The sequence below is a fragment of the Anas platyrhynchos genome, chromosome 12, assembly GCF_047663525.1.
Source record: "Anas platyrhynchos isolate ZD024472 breed Pekin duck chromosome 12, IASCAAS_PekinDuck_T2T, whole genome shotgun sequence".
Lineage (NCBI taxonomy): Eukaryota > Metazoa > Chordata > Aves > Anseriformes > Anatidae > Anas > Anas platyrhynchos.
The window spans coordinates 14,414,532-14,431,894 of NC_092598.1; the positions used below are offsets into that span (position 1 = coordinate 14,414,532).

The 17,363-nt window shown below is 42.6% G+C and overlaps 1 protein-coding gene and 1 long non-coding RNA gene across 9 annotated transcripts in view; one reads left to right on the top strand and one right to left on the bottom strand.

Annotated features, from left to right (window-relative positions):
- Positions 1-127: 127 nt before the first annotated feature.
- Positions 128-17,294, bottom strand: LOC140003519 (uncharacterized). Of its 2 annotated transcripts, XR_011812325.1 has the most exons (5): positions 15,462-17,294; positions 15,250-15,297; positions 10,563-10,651; positions 6,095-6,154; positions 128-264 (listed from the first exon to the last, which is right to left on the bottom strand). It is a non-coding gene; the product is annotated as an uncharacterized lncRNA (long non-coding RNA). The 2 variants fall into 2 exon arrangements; XR_011812324.1 differs by lacking the exon at positions 6,095-6,154.
- Positions 8,375-17,363, top strand: part of LOC101791976 (uncharacterized) — a 716,414-nt gene continuing 707,425 nt past the window's right edge. The window contains exon 1 of one of the 7 annotated variants that reach the window (XM_072043940.1): positions 8,375-8,862. The gene's annotated coding sequence lies outside the window, so the exon portion shown is untranslated. Of the gene's footprint in view, positions 8,863-15,585; positions 15,710-17,363 lie in introns of those variants that run through there. The other 6 variants (XM_072043938.1, XM_072043941.1, XM_072043927.1 and 3 more) reach the window with 6 other exon arrangements.

Consider the following 17,363-nt stretch of genomic DNA (forward strand, 5'->3'; position numbering starts at 1 on the left):
TGTGTGCTGTAGTGAATTCCTTAGGAATCCTGTATTTTTCCTCACCTTGCGGAATTACTGTGGTCTGATTTCAGTGCATCTGCATAGGTGCATCCAGTACGTGCAGGGAACGTGGTGCAGGGGTGTGATGTGGTGAGCACAAGTAGGGCACTGTGGAGTTGCCAGCTTCGTCTCAAAAGCCCAGTGCTGTGCCAACGTGAGTAAAGGCTCCTGGGGTTGGAGTTACTGCCATGTACTAGCTGAGTACAACTCCATGCCTGTGGACTACAAAACAAACAAGCTGGTACCCCCTCAAGATTTCTAGCTGTCTGGAAAAGCAGTAATAATAAAGGAGAGTTGTGAGCTATACTCTATTGGAAAGATTCAGTAGTATGAGAAGAAAAGGTGAGCATTGACATGTTTCCCTGACCCACGTGATCCTGCTAGTTGGTATGCTAGTTCTGTCAGCTCTGTCATGATAATATGCCTGGTTGGTTCCTTTGACAACAGCAGGACCAACTGTAGGACAGAAATCTGAAAAAGTAGACAGACTTCTGTCTTGAATAAGAACATTACAACACAAAATGTTTTTATAAGAGTGTTATAGTTGAGGCCTAAGTTTGGTCTCTGGGGAACAGGACATACCTGAAGGCAGGATGGTATTAGTACATACAACACCCCTTCAAGAATACTGCCAGGAAACAACACTAGGGTGTGCTCTGCTGGATGATGATTATTATTACAGAATCATCTAGGTTAGAAGAGACCTCTAAGATCACCCACTCCAACCTCTGACCTAACACTAGCAAGTCCTCCACTAAACCATATCACAAAGCTCTACATCTAAATGTCTTTTAAAGACCTCCAGGGATCGTGACTCAACCAATTCCCTGGGCAGCCTAAAGAAGAACAGTCTTTGCTTTGACCAAGTTTTGAAAATGAAAATTCATTTCACTCACATTTTAAAGACAATGGAAAGCATTAATAAATAATAAAAAAAAAGCTCTTGTTTGTAAATAGTAGGCTACTTGTAAAGAGATCATTTTTACATTTTCAGATGACTGATTAATAGTAAGTGTACAGCAACCATGACAGCACTTATGTGCAAGTATTCTATAGAAATAACAGGTTACAAAATCATTTTATTTCTCTTTCATGGATCAAATTGTGAGATATTAACTATTTTCTTTCACTAAATGTGATCTTATAAACATGCTGAGAAACGTATACCCTTACTCCTTATGAAATGTTGTGCATTTGGATGATGACTCCATCTCATAAAGGGATTTCAGTGCCACCTGCTGCCTGACCTAAGTAACCTGTTTGTGGCTTTAGTTTGTTTTTAACATGAATGAACGTCCTTACAGATACATTAGGTGGGGTTTTCTGATTTTGTTCTATGCAATATGGATACAAAATAATTCAGCAGTGCATGGGTACTTTAGGAGGCTCCAATTATATAAGGTATCTTTATATTCAGTGGGTTCAAAATAAGTTCCTCTGACATGCAGTTTACATCAAAGTGCAGAGTCAGAGAGTACATGTTGGTGAAAACTGGAAGTAGCATGGAAAAAGCTGAGAGAAACAGAGCACTGAGCTTCTGTAAGGTCATCTTTCCCTCCTGTCCCTGCTCTTGAGTGCTTTTTTTGTTAGGAGATGAGAACATTGCTATTAAAATACGGCAGGTTAAGCTGATACAAACTGCCTGTATACAGAAGCATGTATACCTAAAAACTCCATGGCATAATTTTTTAATAATTAGGAACACTGAAAAAAAACAACGTACTGTAGAACAAATAAGGTACTTTTTGCTTGCTTTAGCCTTCACCTTCAGAAAACTAGCAAGCAAAAAAAACTTGCAATCAAAAGACTGTTTTACTTTCTATGTGGACCTGTAATGTTACTCTCCTTGTGCAGCAGCTTAGCCTTCATAGCACTAAAATGTTCTCAATTTTTTTCTCTCTAGACACTAAAATCCACAAGAGGGCACCAGGGCGCCTCATTTGGTGGTTCCCTGGGCTTGAAGAAATGCCACAGCAGTTACCCAGATTATTTGTAAATTGATGTTGAGTGGTAATTTCTCATGTTATTCATTTAAACGGAACATCTCTGAATTCTTGATGCACTGATAGGAAATGAAACGTGATAAATTAAAATATTTCAATTTAAACAATACATCCTCCTCCCCTGCCCCGTTTCTCATTTTCTCATCTGCGTCATCCATAATAATGTTTGCTTCTTCAGTAGTTCCCTTGGGACAGAAAAAACTGCCTCATGCTGTGCTCTAGAGTTCAAAAGTTCTCATTCTGTTCTGGAGTAATTATCCCCCTACATCGCTGCTGGCCCAGGTTTGCAGGCAGATCCTGCCAATACCAAGTCTGTTTTCCCCCTGGGAGAGGCACCACATCATCCTGGCTGTGCCATGTCAGACAGCAGCACTCAGAACTATGGTGCAGTCTAGCAGATGATGGATTTTTGAAGAAAATTTCCCTTAATGGTCACATGCTACGTTGCAAACTCTGGCAGCTCTTTGAAGAGAATGCCCCCCGCCTATGGGAAACCAGCAATAGTTGGCAACTTCTGTCCAAAGTTATCTCATTGCCCTGAAAACTATGAAGGCAGACCTCTCACTGTTGGGAAAAGCGTCAGAGCATGCCTCCTTCTCCAGCAGGGGAAGAAGTTTGTCCCCCAGGCAGTTGCTGCCTGGCAGGCTTGGTGCTCATTTCTTCTATCAGTTCCTGCAGCAAGCCTGTCCTGGTGCTTCAGGAAGGGCTGGAGAGCCAGCGTGCTTCCTGTGCATGACAGGGTAAAGTTGGGCTGAGAAACGCGTGCTAGGGTGAGCAACCAGGACAATTTCAGAAGTAAGGGGAAGCTGGCTAATGCTGAGTGGTGATGAGAAGTGCCCCTAACTTACCTCTGCGTGGTGTGTCAGAGGCTCTCTCATTTCCCTATCCCATCCTGTAGAACACCCAAGGCAGTCAATACCTGATGAGGTCTGAGGCACTACAGCGTGTAATGATTTCTACTATTCCCTGGCAATGCCAATAATATTGACAGCATTACTGAAAATAGGTGACAGGATGTTTCCATTGCCCACAGAAATGGCATTGCTAACAGGTTAATAGCAAAGTCAGGCAGAGGTCTTGAACTTGTAGAGGTCTGACAGTGAGGCTATGATGCTGAAAGCAATGCAATAGGGAGAGGGAAAGATTATGCTGTAGAAATCTCCTGGGTTCATGGGATCTGTTATTAAAGAATTGTACTATGTTACCAAAGAAAGTGTTTTTTACAGAACTGCTAGAAGAAGAAAATACCAGCTGGACCACCAATCTTCTAGGTGAAGGTAGTCAGAACCTATCACAGGGTATTCTGTGTTAGCTGCAAAAGAGAGATGAAAGCAACAAACTACCATTTTGATGCATAAATATTCAGTGCTTGGATAGTATTTATCTGTTTTCTTTCATCAAATCCAGGAGGTGCCTGTTGTTTCTGCTGTCAGATACACATGCAACCCTGTTAGTATCGCTCAGTGTTGCTCTTAGCTCAAATCTAGGGAATTTCATGAAAGGTTTTTAATTGCCATAACTCGCCACTGCTGCTGGAGGGAGCCTTGCCTGTTCTCTTCTGCTTGTTCTTCTGTCTTCTCCCTCTGTCTCTTTTTATGCATCCATACAGCCACGTAGCAATGGGACCATGTGCAGTGATGTTCTGCACATTTAAACTTCTTGTTAAATTGCAGTGTTGGATGTGAGATGAAAGTTAATTGTCTGACAAAGTCAGTCTTCATAAAATGATTCTTTTTAAGAAGCCCCACAGTAGATAATTCACCATATTTGTTCCCTGCCAGCTCCAAGCTGGGAGGTGTCCTCTTGCTGTAGTTTCTTCCCCTGCCAATAAAATACTGCTGCTAGCAGAACACAGTATCGTCCATCCCCTCCAGATGTACAGTCAGCTCCAAGGTTCAAATATAGTAAGGTACTGGAGGGATCTGAAGGATGGCTGTCGGTGTAGGGAACGTACTGCTACACAGCTGGCAGGCTTCTTTGTATTTTTGTAAGGGCTGGGCTGTCCTTGGCACTTCTGCAGGAGGTCAAGGCAGTGAATCTGAGTGAAGGCAAGTTCTTCCTTCCAACCAGACCACTGACGTTTCAAAAAGTGTTACCTTAGAAAAGCTCTTCCCTCCGGCAAACTGAAACGTAAGAGCTGAGGTGAGGCTCTCCCAACAAATACTTGTTGCCATGTGACTTAATACAAGAGGATCCGTATCTATTATACGGACTGCAGCTTACATCCTGCTGTTGTACATACCTTTTTCAACGCTAAGATGTGCGGACCCTCTCTGAAGCATAGTCCTCTCCCTTGTTTATCAACAAGCAAAACCATCAGCCAGCAGACCATGGGGTGCTTTGCAAAAGTGCCTGCTTTGCATAGTGACATATATAGGATTTTCTTGTTATACATCTGAAACAATTCCCTAAGTGTAACAGTAAATTTAATTCTGCTTTTAAATTTATGGGTATGATTAAATACCTTGATTTGCTTTCCATTAGACTTAAAAAAAAAAAAAAAAAAAAGAATACATTGCTGAGGTTTAAAAAAAATCGCCACAAAAACATTAACTATCTAAATGAGATATGTAAATTATCCCCATCAAAATAAGCTGGCTACAATCAGGATCAAATGTATTTTTAGTTGGTTCCTTTCATGTCCTTCACCAGAGTCCATACAAGCTGTTCCCACAATATAACTCTTTGTGGCTTATCTGCTCTTTTCTCTTTCAAGAACAAGTACAATTAGCTTCCTCAGAGGCCAGCTGTGCTGGGGTGAAGCATTGCGCTGTTTGTTGTTTATAGACTTTAAACTAGCACAACTCCCGCCTCGTCAGAATGGCTTCAGCTCTGGTTTTTATAAAAGTGTGCTTGGCTGGGCTCTCTTCTTTACCATTTGCTACAACTTGCTTGCATTTATGGAGATATTTCTCACCTCAGAAGAGTTTATTGAAGTGGTCAGCCAGGCCAGCCAACTAAAATGAACAGACTGAAAATGAAAAGCAGATGAGCTTTACGTTTTCTCCTGCCTCCACCCCGTCTCTTAGGTGGATTCAGTTTAGCTCTCATGCCCTGTTTTTAAACACACTTAAGCGAAAGCTGTGCAGTGTCCTGCAGTGACCACAGCTTAGCAGTAAAGTTGTCTCCGGAGTGCTGCATGGTTAATACAATGTATTTATTTTCTTAGATTTTTAAAAACATCTCTTTTTAAACAGGCATGTTTTACTCCACGCGCCTGGGGACAGAACACGCCCTTCATCTACTTTTTTCTGCCTGCTAGCTGTTATGTCAGTAATGAATGGAAACTGGCATAAAACGCACATAACTGAGGGAGCTCAGGCTCCGTAAAATCAGGCCGTACATCTTAAGAATGCATATTGTGCATACAAAACATGGTCTTGAAAGTGAGTATGGCTACGTCCTAATATGGTTAAATCTGGTTCTGATGTTAAACCACAACAGCATCTTCTGCTGCCTCGTGCAGTATTATTTCTGCCTTCCTGGATAGTCTGTACACTGGGAAGAGCCATTGGGAACTGCTGCTGGGAACAACGGCAGCCCAGAACAACATCTTTGGAGAAAATGGGTTATTTCAGTAAGAGTTAGAGGTCGTCTTTAATTCTGAAGGCTCCTTGATCCCATGGATGTAAACTTATACGCAAAATCAGGGAGATGAATTCCAAGTTCAACCTCTGCTCTAAAGCACATGCCAATTTTTAATTTATATTAAAAAATGCTGCTGAAAACTGTGGAAGACAGATCTAATTACTTGAAATGTGTCTTAAGCTGTAAGGACTAGTACTAGCTAGGAAGGAGGTGGAAGGACAGGTGTGTGCAAGGAGAACATTAACTCATCAGTTCTAGGCTACAAAACCTCCATGGTTTAATATCCCTGTGCATTATCCCTCCACCCCTGGCTTTAGCTTTTCCTTGATAACAGGAGTGGTCATTCTCCTGAAACCCTCATTGTGCATGAGTTCAGAACAAAAATGACAGTAGAAGTGACACAGATGCCCTTAACTATTATTTCTGACCTACGCAGTGATGGTAAGTCAAAGAAAACTCACTGGGAGGCTGAACATTGAAGCAGTCTTACTCCTGTGTTTGTTCACCTCTGTCAGAGAAGTCTGCAGAGAGAACAAATCCTGTTAGAATTCACAGCGTTTGTCTAATTGGACATCTGTGATTATGCCAAGAGTTTATTCTTGTAGAAGTATGTGTGGGGTGCCCTTTTTCACACTGCAATTCAGTGCTGCAGGCATTGCAAAATGAATAAATTTGTGTATGTGATTTTATAGCTAATAGAGCACAATGTACCAGCATTTTATCAAGTTACATGTAGTGGTTCAATCCAGTTAAAGAGAGGTGGCTCTTAGTGCAAAGTCTGCGAGGAGGGAAAAGTTACTGCTGTAATCTCTTCAAAGTCTAACACGATTAAGAGCCTGACCCTTCTCACACCAGGCTTAAGTATCAAAATCTAATTAGACTCCAGTTACTAACCATATTTCCACAACGAAGCCTGGGTACTACAACTTGCCTGTCAGTATTTTTAGGGAAACTTGATGATGTCTTTAAATTGGGCAAAAAGTGGCAGACTTTCTAAGAAGCGGAGAAGGCAAATTAGAAAAACATTTTCTTTTTAGAGTCAATAGTCCCACAGGTAAGAGGTTTAGAGGAAAATGTGTACATACTTGGCAAAGTTGATCTTCTCTTGATGCTGACATTTCTCTTCCTTTATGGGGTATCTCACAGATACCGAAAGAGGCCAAGAAATCGATCTCACCTTTGTAACTAAAGAATTAAACTTGCTTCAAACTCAAATGCCCAAGTTGTTTTAGACATTGCTATAATCAAACAAGCTTGTGTCAAACACTCATAAAGAGACCCCCAGCCTGCTGCAGTAGGGTACCTGGCCTGTGACATCTGCAAATTCCTGGGAGACAGCAGAGCTCTCAGAAGTTGTGGAAGTCCTCAGGAAGAAAGCCTCAGATGTCATCGTGCTGGGGTTTAATTTGGGAGTTTTAAAGGAACTCTTGGTGTTCAGTTTGAAATCAGAAATTCCACCAAGTGCAATACTGTGGGTCTGAGGCGCCGGATTACAATGGAATTTGGATGAACATGCTTCTGGCTCAGGAATCTCTACAGGTTACTCAAGTACCACAGATAAAGCTAAAAAGAAACCTTAACTAGGCTCAGGCAGCTCTGCTAAGCCAAGAGAAGAGGCTAGAGCTCTTCTCATATGGATCTCCTCCTGCCAGCAGAATTACATTTGAGTTGCATTACTCGATTACTAGCACAAATGCACGATTCTACATACTGTTTGATTTAACACTGCAAAACAAACAGGAGAGCAATATAAAAATCCAAATTCTATTTCAGTCAGCAGGAATATGAGACATAAGCCAGGCTTAGCAGTGGGGAAAATCCCCATGCTTTTCAGTTGTTGCTGTTTTTTCTAATAAATGTTACAAATGGTGTGAATAGACACCACTTCTGTTACTGTCACTGGGAAAGTGACATCTGCATGTCCTATCTCTGCAGGTATGACTTATCTTCAGCAGCTTTTAGATACTTCTGAGAGCCTACTGAATTCTGAGAGAACGTGGATGTGCTCAATATGCTGACTTCATGCTTCTCAGGACATGCAGTAGGAATAGGAGCTCTGGGAGTTTGTGCAATTTCTTGTTCACGACTGGAATTATGTAATTTTATGTCGCTTATTCTTCCTCATTTTAAAATGTGGTATTTGTGTGCTCGCTGAAACCTCCATGCAGTTTCAAACTGAACATGTGCTTTCAGGAAGAAGCTTTTTTTTTCCCCAGAATTGGTACATTTCTAATGAAAGATCATTTAAACAGAACTTGCCTCATGCTCAACATACTGCTATGATCAAATGTGAACAGATGGATTCAGGATTGCCACTCCGTAACATTGTTATGGGCCTGGGTGCCCCAGTTTGACTTAATTACATTTAGCTCTCTGCCCAGCCTGCGTGATGTTAAGAAAAGGATTCTATTCTGTAAGAGACAGATCCTCCTCTACTTCACATTTTCCCTTTTTGGGCCTTCAGTGTTTCCCCTCCAGTACCTTCTCCACATTGTGTGTACACACACTTTGAGACAAAGGCTTTTACAGTCTGGCCTTCAGGTTGCCCTTGGCATACTGCTTGGCTGTAGCTCCCAGCTACTCCGGACGTTTTGGACCATGAAGGTAACAAAACTCATCGCTAGGTTATTATCAGTGATCCAGAAACGAGTCCTGAGTACCCAGAGAGGGTACGTGGGGGCACCACAGGTAGCGCAGAATTCCTTCTGCCAGGGGACAGCATCTGTAACTGCAAACTAGCAGGAGCAAACACGCTGGTGCATCAAGCTATGGGAACCTGATGCTTTTACCTGTTTCTCAGACTAGAACACATATTATTGTAATCTGCCTGGTCTTCCTTTCACCTGTGTTAACAAAGAAACAAGAGAATAACCTGAAGAACACCTAACATCACTACCTGCCTCCCTGGCCACAGATTGGTATTACTGAGCCTCACTCCCACGTGCAGGTGTGCTCACACCTTTTACATTAGCAATGTGGCCAGAAGTGACAGCCAGTCACATCTGCAGAGCTTCTAATGAGTATTAATAGCACCTGAGGGAGGAAGAGCCTCCTTTTCTCAAGGTTTTGGCTGCGTTCTTGGAGTTTCTGCCTTGGGTTAACTACAGTGTACCAGGTAGGGGCTTTTGTCTTGGTTAAAATGGAGTCTCACGTAGCTGTTTCTGCCCTGGTACCGAGATTCTTGGGAGCAGTATGCTAGCAGCGTAGTAGCTCCATCTGCTTTCAACTGGTGAGCGTATTCTGCTGCTTTGTCTTTGGAAGTACTGGTTGTGGTCTGGAGCTTGCAAAGAACTGTCTCCATTGCTGTTCCTTGAGAAAACAAACCCCACTTCTCACTGCATTAGCTTCTCTGGTGTTTGGAAGGCCTGTGGGTAGCGTGGTTTGGGATTTGGATTAGCCTTTCTCTGGTAGATAGCAGTCCTAATACTCTGCTGCAGTTACTTGTTATTTTGATTTGTTATTATTATCTTTGAGCCTTTTAACTTGTAAAACTGGTCACTTAATCTCAGTGCCAGTGCACGGCTCCTGGGTAGTCTTGATTGTGAAGATACTAAGTCTTGAAAGCTTTGGTGAGATTTGCTGACTACTGTAAACAAAGTACCTGTTCTCTTTACCCTTCCCTTGCTCAATGTTTGCAGTCTACTAATAAGACTGCTTTTGGGCAAGGAGATAGCGTCTTACTGACCAGCCCTCCTCAGCACCATCTCTCTAGGAGTTCCAGAGACTATGCATTCTTATGAGTCTTTCAGGGTAAATGAGATTTTTATCTTCATGTGAAGGGACTATCTTAGAGACAACTGATTAAATGTTGGAAGTACTTCTCTCATGCAGTGATGCTCTCTAGAGGATCAGTTCCTAAATCTTCTGAGGTTATGAGAACAGATATCTGCACCATTTACTAGCAACACTGTGCTAACAGAAAGCCTTTATTGTGGGCAGATTTTCCTTTCTGGAGTACATACTGGAGACAATTAATCTGACTAGTCAAGAATGCAGATATTACACATAAACAAGGTGTAACTACTGAGCAGAAACACTGGCCTGCCACAGTGGTCTTGAAATGGTGCTATAGATAACCTGTATAAAGTCCAAGGTTTGACTGTGCTGTTGTAGACAGCTCAGAAGAGAGAAGAAAGAAGCTCCTGTCTTCTCTCTCCCTGAGAATATTGTATGTGGTCTTGTATAAAGTTACTTTGAAGTAATCTGTTTCTAGAATTGGACCCCATTTGACAACTTGCAGGCTATTACCTCTGATGACTGCCAAATGATCAGTCTGCTTTGCTTTCCCTTTTTCTCTGTACCAATAACAATACTACTTGTGTTGCATGGGGAGGCAGGATTCCTCTTGCTGTCACCTACTCTTCTCATGCAGCCAGAGCTTGTCTTCCTTTTGTTTCTACGAGAGGACTTCAGCAAGACTCACACAGTAATTGCAGCTCATGAAAAAGCAGTCCAGCTAGAATCACCCTGCATTCCTGTGCCCTTCAACCAGGAGCTGTTGCAGTAGCCCTTTGCAGCTAGAAGTAAGCAGCAAGGGTTGCAAGTATACGGGGAAAGGCTCCTACCCAGCTTCGTTTTCCATTTAAAAAAAAAAAAAAAAAAAAAAGGCACGGGGAATGTCCTTTTTTTCTCAGCACGTCACAATGATCTCAGAGCTGTACTCCTGTTCTGCAGTGCAGGCAGGGATATGCAGAGACAAATGGTGCATATGCAGAGCTTTTACTGAAGTGTTATTTGGTTGCCCTGCATAAAAGATATGGCAAGCAAATAGCTAGCTGGTGGTTACAGCCTGGAGGAGCAGCTCCTCTTCGGCAACACGAGACGCGCAAGCTAGTTCAGAGCGGCATGAAGGCTGTCACAGATCCGTGAGCTACCAGCAGTGGTGCCCCCTCCTGGCTGCTTCTGCTCTCCTTAAAGAAAAAGCCTTACCCACAGCATGGACTTCTGTTCGTGGCAGTTAATTCTTCAGAGCACTTCAAGCGTGTCTGTGTCTTTTTATTTCTTCCCTAGAAGGACACCTGCAGGACAAAGTGTTGTGTATGAGTGAAGTAAATCTAGACGTCTTTCTGCAGTCTGATTAATAGGAAAAAAATAATTTTATAGCTGAACACTAAGAGCAGTGAATTGAAAATGGAGCCGGGATATTCCAAGCCAGCAGGATTATGTCTTCTTTACACTTGGCGGGGTAAAACTACCACTCTTCCAAAATACATGTTTGTGATGCATTTAGGAGTGTGAGTACCATAACGAGAGCTGGATGAGAGGCAAAACTCACAGTCCTGGAGCTGGTAGTACTTCGGGCTTGGGAAGAGTGAATGTCTGACACCTGTATGGTTAACAAGGTGGGGATATAATTACTAATGTCATTGAATTAAAGGTATTAAATCAAAGAGCTAAAGGAAGGTGGAAGACAAATTCTGCTCTACCTTTTACAAAAGCAGCCTATCTTTTCAGTATCTTAGCCCAGATGAGAGCTCCTGAGCCTATTGTCAGTGGACTACAGTCAGAATGTGGCCAGCAGGGAATGTGCTTCTGCCAAGTGAGGATAACTCCCAATTCTGCTGCTGCCTACAACCTGGAACTAAATGATGGTTATGTAGGGTGTGGAGGGGAAAGCAGGGCTCCGTTTCTGTGTAGTTGTGTAGTGTTTGTTTTCTTCATCTCATTACCTCTGTGTTGAGGGGTGAGGAGTGTTTTTTCCCAACAAAGGGAGGGGATGAAGATTGTATTAACTGCAAGCTTGCAGTGAACGTAGATTTATAACCTCCTGTCTTTCACTTACGGAGCTTGCTTCTTTCCTAAGAAATCATGAGGTAAGTCAGAAATGTGAAACTAGCCTGGTTTCTGGTAGAGCAGGAGGCAGCTCTAAGCACCCTCATGTTTTGCTTGAGCACCAAGTTGCCTCTAGGAGGCTGGTAGGTTTGTTCTGAGTGCCTGTACTACACTTTCCTGTACAAAAAGATTCTTTACTGCATGACAGATTTCACCCATTCTCAGACTATGCTTGCTCCACCCTTTTCCTGAAGTATCCAAATATTCCCAGGAGTACCTTTTGTCAACCACAGTGACTTCTGTTCAGGCTTAGCCCATCTGTGATGTTCAGGTAACAGTACTATTACCTGTCCAGGATACACTGCTATACTAACCTCAGTGCTAATGTGATGATGGGAGAAGAAGGTAAGATAAAGCACTGTCCTTCCCTGCCTTTAGGAACACTAAAGCACAAAATCCAGAGCAGCGTCTGAAGAACTTCATGGAATGAAGCTTTCCATCAGCACATATGTATGTTTGCACATACGTATGCTTGTCCTTTTCTATATTAGTGTTACTAGCAAAATAAGCTATTTCTTGTCCTCGCAGGAGTCTTCATATTCCACTGGGATTACCTCGCAGCTCATGCCCTGAAATGGCAGAGATGCAGTCTCTGGGATTCTAGACTTGCAATGACTGACTCTCTTTAGCTGAGGAATAGCCTCAGTTCTCAGAGCAGCAGAAATATGAAGTAAGTGGCTCATAAATTGAGTTTAGAGCAGCAAGCATATTGGTCTGCCCTGAAGTTAGTACGCTACAACTGATGGTAGAACCAAATTAAATTTAATTATTCTGTGAGTGTGGAGAAAATAAGATGTGTTCCTTTAAAACTTGAGGTTTAACTTGCTAAAACCTTGTTTCTTTTCTTTTTTTCCTATCTCAGTCATTAACTGAGATATGAGGTCTTGCTCAGGAACACTTTCCCAGCCTTCTAATCTCTAACCTACATTTATTCTTGGTTTATAGCCACTTGATCTCATAACAAAATTGCCCTTTAGCTTAAACAACTCTTCGCCCTCACTAGTGTTTTTGTTCCTGTTAATATTTGCAGATGACAAGAGAACCATTGTTTAGCTTTAATTTGACTGTTTTTCCTAGGCTGGCAAAGGAAGAGAGAAGAGAGTACAAAAACTCTGTAGAAGAGAGTTCATGGTGTGCATCAGCCTAAGAAGAGATAAAAATACTGATAAAAACGCAAAGACTGACTTTACCCACATCTTAGCAACAATTTGCGAAGTTGACCTGGCGTTTGGCACTAACACTTAACACTTGACCTAGCACTTCAGTATGGAAAAGCAGTAAGGAATATCCATCTGATCATGGTGCTGGTGAGCCTTCTCCGCAGTGTGCATTGTCCATTTTTCTCTGCGATTCTGTCTCGGTCTTAGTCCTTGCAGTTACTGCTGTTCTGCTGAGATTTATGAAAGAGGTTTGATGAGCCATAAGGGAATTACAAAGGATTTAAGATGAAGCTTCTGGAATTGCATGTTCCTTCTGCCATTCAGTGGTTGTAGGAACAATAAGGGTATGCATTCCTCCATTCCTGGTGAGATAGCAATGACCACCTAAAAGCAGGGAGCCTGCAGGTTATCTTTCTGCCTATCTGATGGGACTAGAGCAATCTGCCCAGCCTGCTGACAGGCTTCAGCTGGCAACTTTTACTTAAGGATGTGCTATCTCATTTATCTAGCTGAGTTTTTCATGCCTTATTGTGTTGCCAGGATCACAAGAAATAGCTGCTGTGTCACTGAAGATTTACTGTACATAGCTGTTCTGCAGGGACACTAAAATGGAGAACTGGAAATAACTTTTCTTTCCTACAATAGACTCTATCATTCGACAGTGTAGTAACCAGCAGTCCTTCGCTTGACTAACCTCCAAACACTTATTTCATAATCTATTCCCATGTTAGACTCTGTGCAACACAAAGGAAGTAAAAGGTGGTGAGCTCTGGCTAAATACTCAAGTTCTAGCCTGTCTTAGAGAACTCTACAACAACAAGCATGCCTTGATTGCTTTTCCAACACTGGGCAAACTGTACAGACTTGCTTGTTTCTTGTGAATGTGATTGAGAGTGTAACTGTACAAACTTAAATCATTCAGCTGAAAGTCTAGACAAAAACAGAAGGCATCTATTTCAGAAGAGTCAAGCTTTTCAATATGCTGCACAGCCTATAAAAAAAGGGACGAACTACATTATGTATCTGTTATAACTTGGCATTCCTTTCTTTCTTATACTGCAGTGAGCTAAGGAGACTTAATTTTTTTTTCTAACCCCTGATACATAATAGGTCTTATCAACTGAACATAACTTCTAAGCAACTTCAGAATAGCTTAATAATTACACTTACTGTATGAAACTTTCCAGCACTCAGAAAACTTCACAATATAGATTAATAAAAATGGTAAGCCATGCGCTCTTGAATGAGGGTGCATAACTACAGACCACAACCAGAGCTTCTGCTCCTTCCTCTTTAGACAAGGCATTTCGTATTGAGGCAGGCGAGAGCAAAACTTTTCTCTAGTTTATGAACAGACGACAAGCTGTCAGGGTAGATGCCACTCAGAAAGTGAGCTCAGCAAGTGAGGTTTTATTTTCTTTAATTGAATTGGAAGTATTGCCAGCTCAAGCTATACTCAATGTTATACGCCCTTGTGAAAAGGATTATTCATGTGCAGCATGGAAATGGTGCTCTCGGAGCATGGAACTAAGCCTATGTTCTCATAGCTTGTGTGTAGGCACAGTTCTGGTGGCTGCAGGCTTTCCTAAAGGTTTGTCTAAAGAGTAACCATATTAGAAGGTACTTGTGTAAGAGTGAATATAAAGTTAATTTCTCTTGCAGCACTTACTCTTTGAGGCCAAGACTTGTAATATTGTAGCACAAAATATACTTTGAGACAAGACAATGCAAACAGCAAGTGTGAAGACCACCTTAATTCAAATTGTTTGCATAGAAAGACATAAGTAATTTTCCAATTTTCTAAATAATGGATTATGCTTTACTGATTGCTTGATTATGACTCAATTAGTAAAAACATTTTTCTGAAAAATGGTACTAATGGTGTTTTACAGCATAAAACCATTTGAGAAATCTGATTAGTAAGGGGAAAACAGTCATTCTAGTTTTGCTGATGTTTGACCAGAAGCTTACCAAATTAGACAATTGGACTACTGTTACTGATGGATTTCCAGTACTGAGTGGCTATTTATCATCTTGACCTCAGCACTAAATGCTACTGAGCAGACACTCTTACAGCTGAAACCCAAGGCAGGCCTGCAGGCATGGACGAGAAAGAAGTCACCCCTATAGTTCTTCAGTTTTTCTGTATGCTGACAAAAAGGCATCTGATTTAGGTGTGTTATTTTCCAGGTATTTAAATGGATGATGGTCATTGACTTTTAGTTATGTATGGCACCTGGTTAGACAGGACTGGTTAAGAAAACAACTCTAGGACCTGGATTTGAACTTGTCATCCTCTTCTTTCTTCCCATCTCTTGCTCTTTACAGCTGGTGGGAGGGAGGACCCAGATGCTGTTTACACAAAGATCTGTTAAAATACTCAAAATTGAAGAACTGCAGTCTTTTAGTTGTCATGTATGGGACCTTCCTCACCTAAGGCAGCTTCAGAGGATGGGGGAAAGCCTGTCACATGCCTCTGAACTGGCTAAAATTCACTTGTATACAAGTAAATTTCTGTCAGTGTGAGGTCCTTGGAGGCTGTCCTTCCTTGGGTGTCTGCTGGGTGACTATCTTTCCATCAACTCTGAGACTTAAATGAGCATTTAGCTTTCTGCTGATCTTACCTTAGCTCAGAGCTGATGCACAGGCCTTGTTATCCCAGAAGGGCAGTCCTGCAGGACACAAACACTTGGAGTCAACCTGCTGGGGTTAGTGGGCACTATAACAGGCACACATCCATGGTGTGCTGCTGTGCCAGAGCAGTGGGGAGAAGCAAAATAGCACTGAGTTCAACATTATTATTTTCACTTAACTATAGCATACCGCTTACAGGTACCTTGGTTCGGTCACGGCCCACTCCTGGGGTGGGGGAGCTGGTTGAAGGGAGCCCGGTCGCCCTGAGGGACAGCTGCCTGAGGAGAAGCGAAATGGTGGCGGCAGTTGGGGCCGGGCGCTCCCCTCAGGAAAGGGCGCGAATGCGGCGGCGCCGCGGGGCTCTCCTCAGCGGGAGCTGCCGAGATGGCGGAGCCCCAAACTTTCTCGCCGAGCCCTGCTCCTGCCTCGAAAATAAGCGGCCGGCTCTGGGTACTGGATGGCAGAGAGGGGCGGTGCGGGCTGTGGGCGCCTCAGGGCGGAGCGGGAGCCTGCCTGCGGCGCTGGGGGTCGGGAAACCGCGGGGTGGGCTCTGGGAGGCTGCCAGGGCTGCCCTGGAGGGACAGAAAAAGGCACAGCCAAGTTCAGAATACGGTGAAATCACCTCAGCTTCAGGAGGCGGCACGCTTTTCCCTTCGTCCCTTCAGGACAAAGGAAATAGAGTTGATGCGTGACTGCAATACCTCATGGAGTTGCCATTCTTTCCTCTTTTAGTAGGTATAATTTCAGGTACAGCTGCTCACTGCAACTCTAGCTGTCTTGTGAGGTGCCATGCAGCTTGCCGTGGGCCCACCTGTGTGTTTGTTTCATCAAGCGTTTTCCTCAAAACTGCACCATGCTGCTGTGGTGGCCAAATCCTTCAGAAAGTTTAAGGTGATGGCTTGAGCTCTGAACAAATATCTTGCCCAAAACTAGGGCCTCAGGTATATTTGTATGCACAAAAGTGGTGAGCGCTTAGCACTGGAATCCAGGCTCCAAACTATAGCCCGGAGTGAGGGCCTACTCTTGGATTTGGTCATAAATTAGCCTTGGCTCAACTGCCCATCAAATTTAGCTGGAGAACTCTGTGACTGTATAAAACTTTACTTGTATTTTTTATGACCACTTCAATTATTTTCTGTTGCAATGAGCCAAGAGACTTATTTTTTGAGACAGACTGAGTAGCTTTTTTTTTTTTTTTTTCTTATCCAACTCCTACCCACAGAAAAAGCCCCTTGTTTCTTTCTAATTAGCAAGTTATGTATAGATGAGGTTACCTTTAATAGATGAGGAATTGGGATTAGGACCTGGGCTAAGAAACTGATCTGTTGCACTTGGAATTCATCTCCTGTTGTTTACAAGTGGCTACGGCCCAAATATCGCAGGGCAGTCTGTGCGGTCCTTGTCCCTTTGAAGCTTCTCCAAAGGGCAGGAACCAAGAGGCTTCTGTTCTGGATTGTGAAATCTGCAGTGGGAATTCATCCTTTTGTTGCTTTTTGAAGAATGAGAAAAAGAGCTTTGTTCTGATCTACTTAATAGGCAAAGATTAGTAAAACAGCTATCTTGGCCTAGTAATCCTCATGCATCAGCAAATCTCCCTGACGGCCTTGTCCCCAGTCTGATCTCTGAGGAAGCGCACAGCATTAATGGCAGCGGTCTGTTTCTTTGCTCTAGATGTATAATTATAAAAGTTCAGTAAAAAGGTAAATGTTTTCTGGTAAACTCACCTAATTTCATGCTGGAGAACGATTGTAACAAAAGCTATGTAATAAGACTTTTATGACAGCGTGCTGCTATATGAATCGGTATACTGACTGACAAATGTCATGTTGATTTTATATTCCTTTTAAGTAATCTTTTCTCAAAACACAGCTGAAGCTTAGTTATGGGAGTCCTTTGTACCAGATTAGCCTCTTTGCTTGGAGATGCCTATGCTCAAGAAGTGACCTAATCTGCTGTTCTTGTATGTTCGGATATCAAAAGGAAGTAGTATGTAGGTTCTTTCACTGTTTGGCTTTATATAATCCTCAACACTTCTTTGTAGTAATAAAGGCCTTTCTATTTCTGTGTGACATATAGTACACCTTTCGGCAATGCTGTATCTACT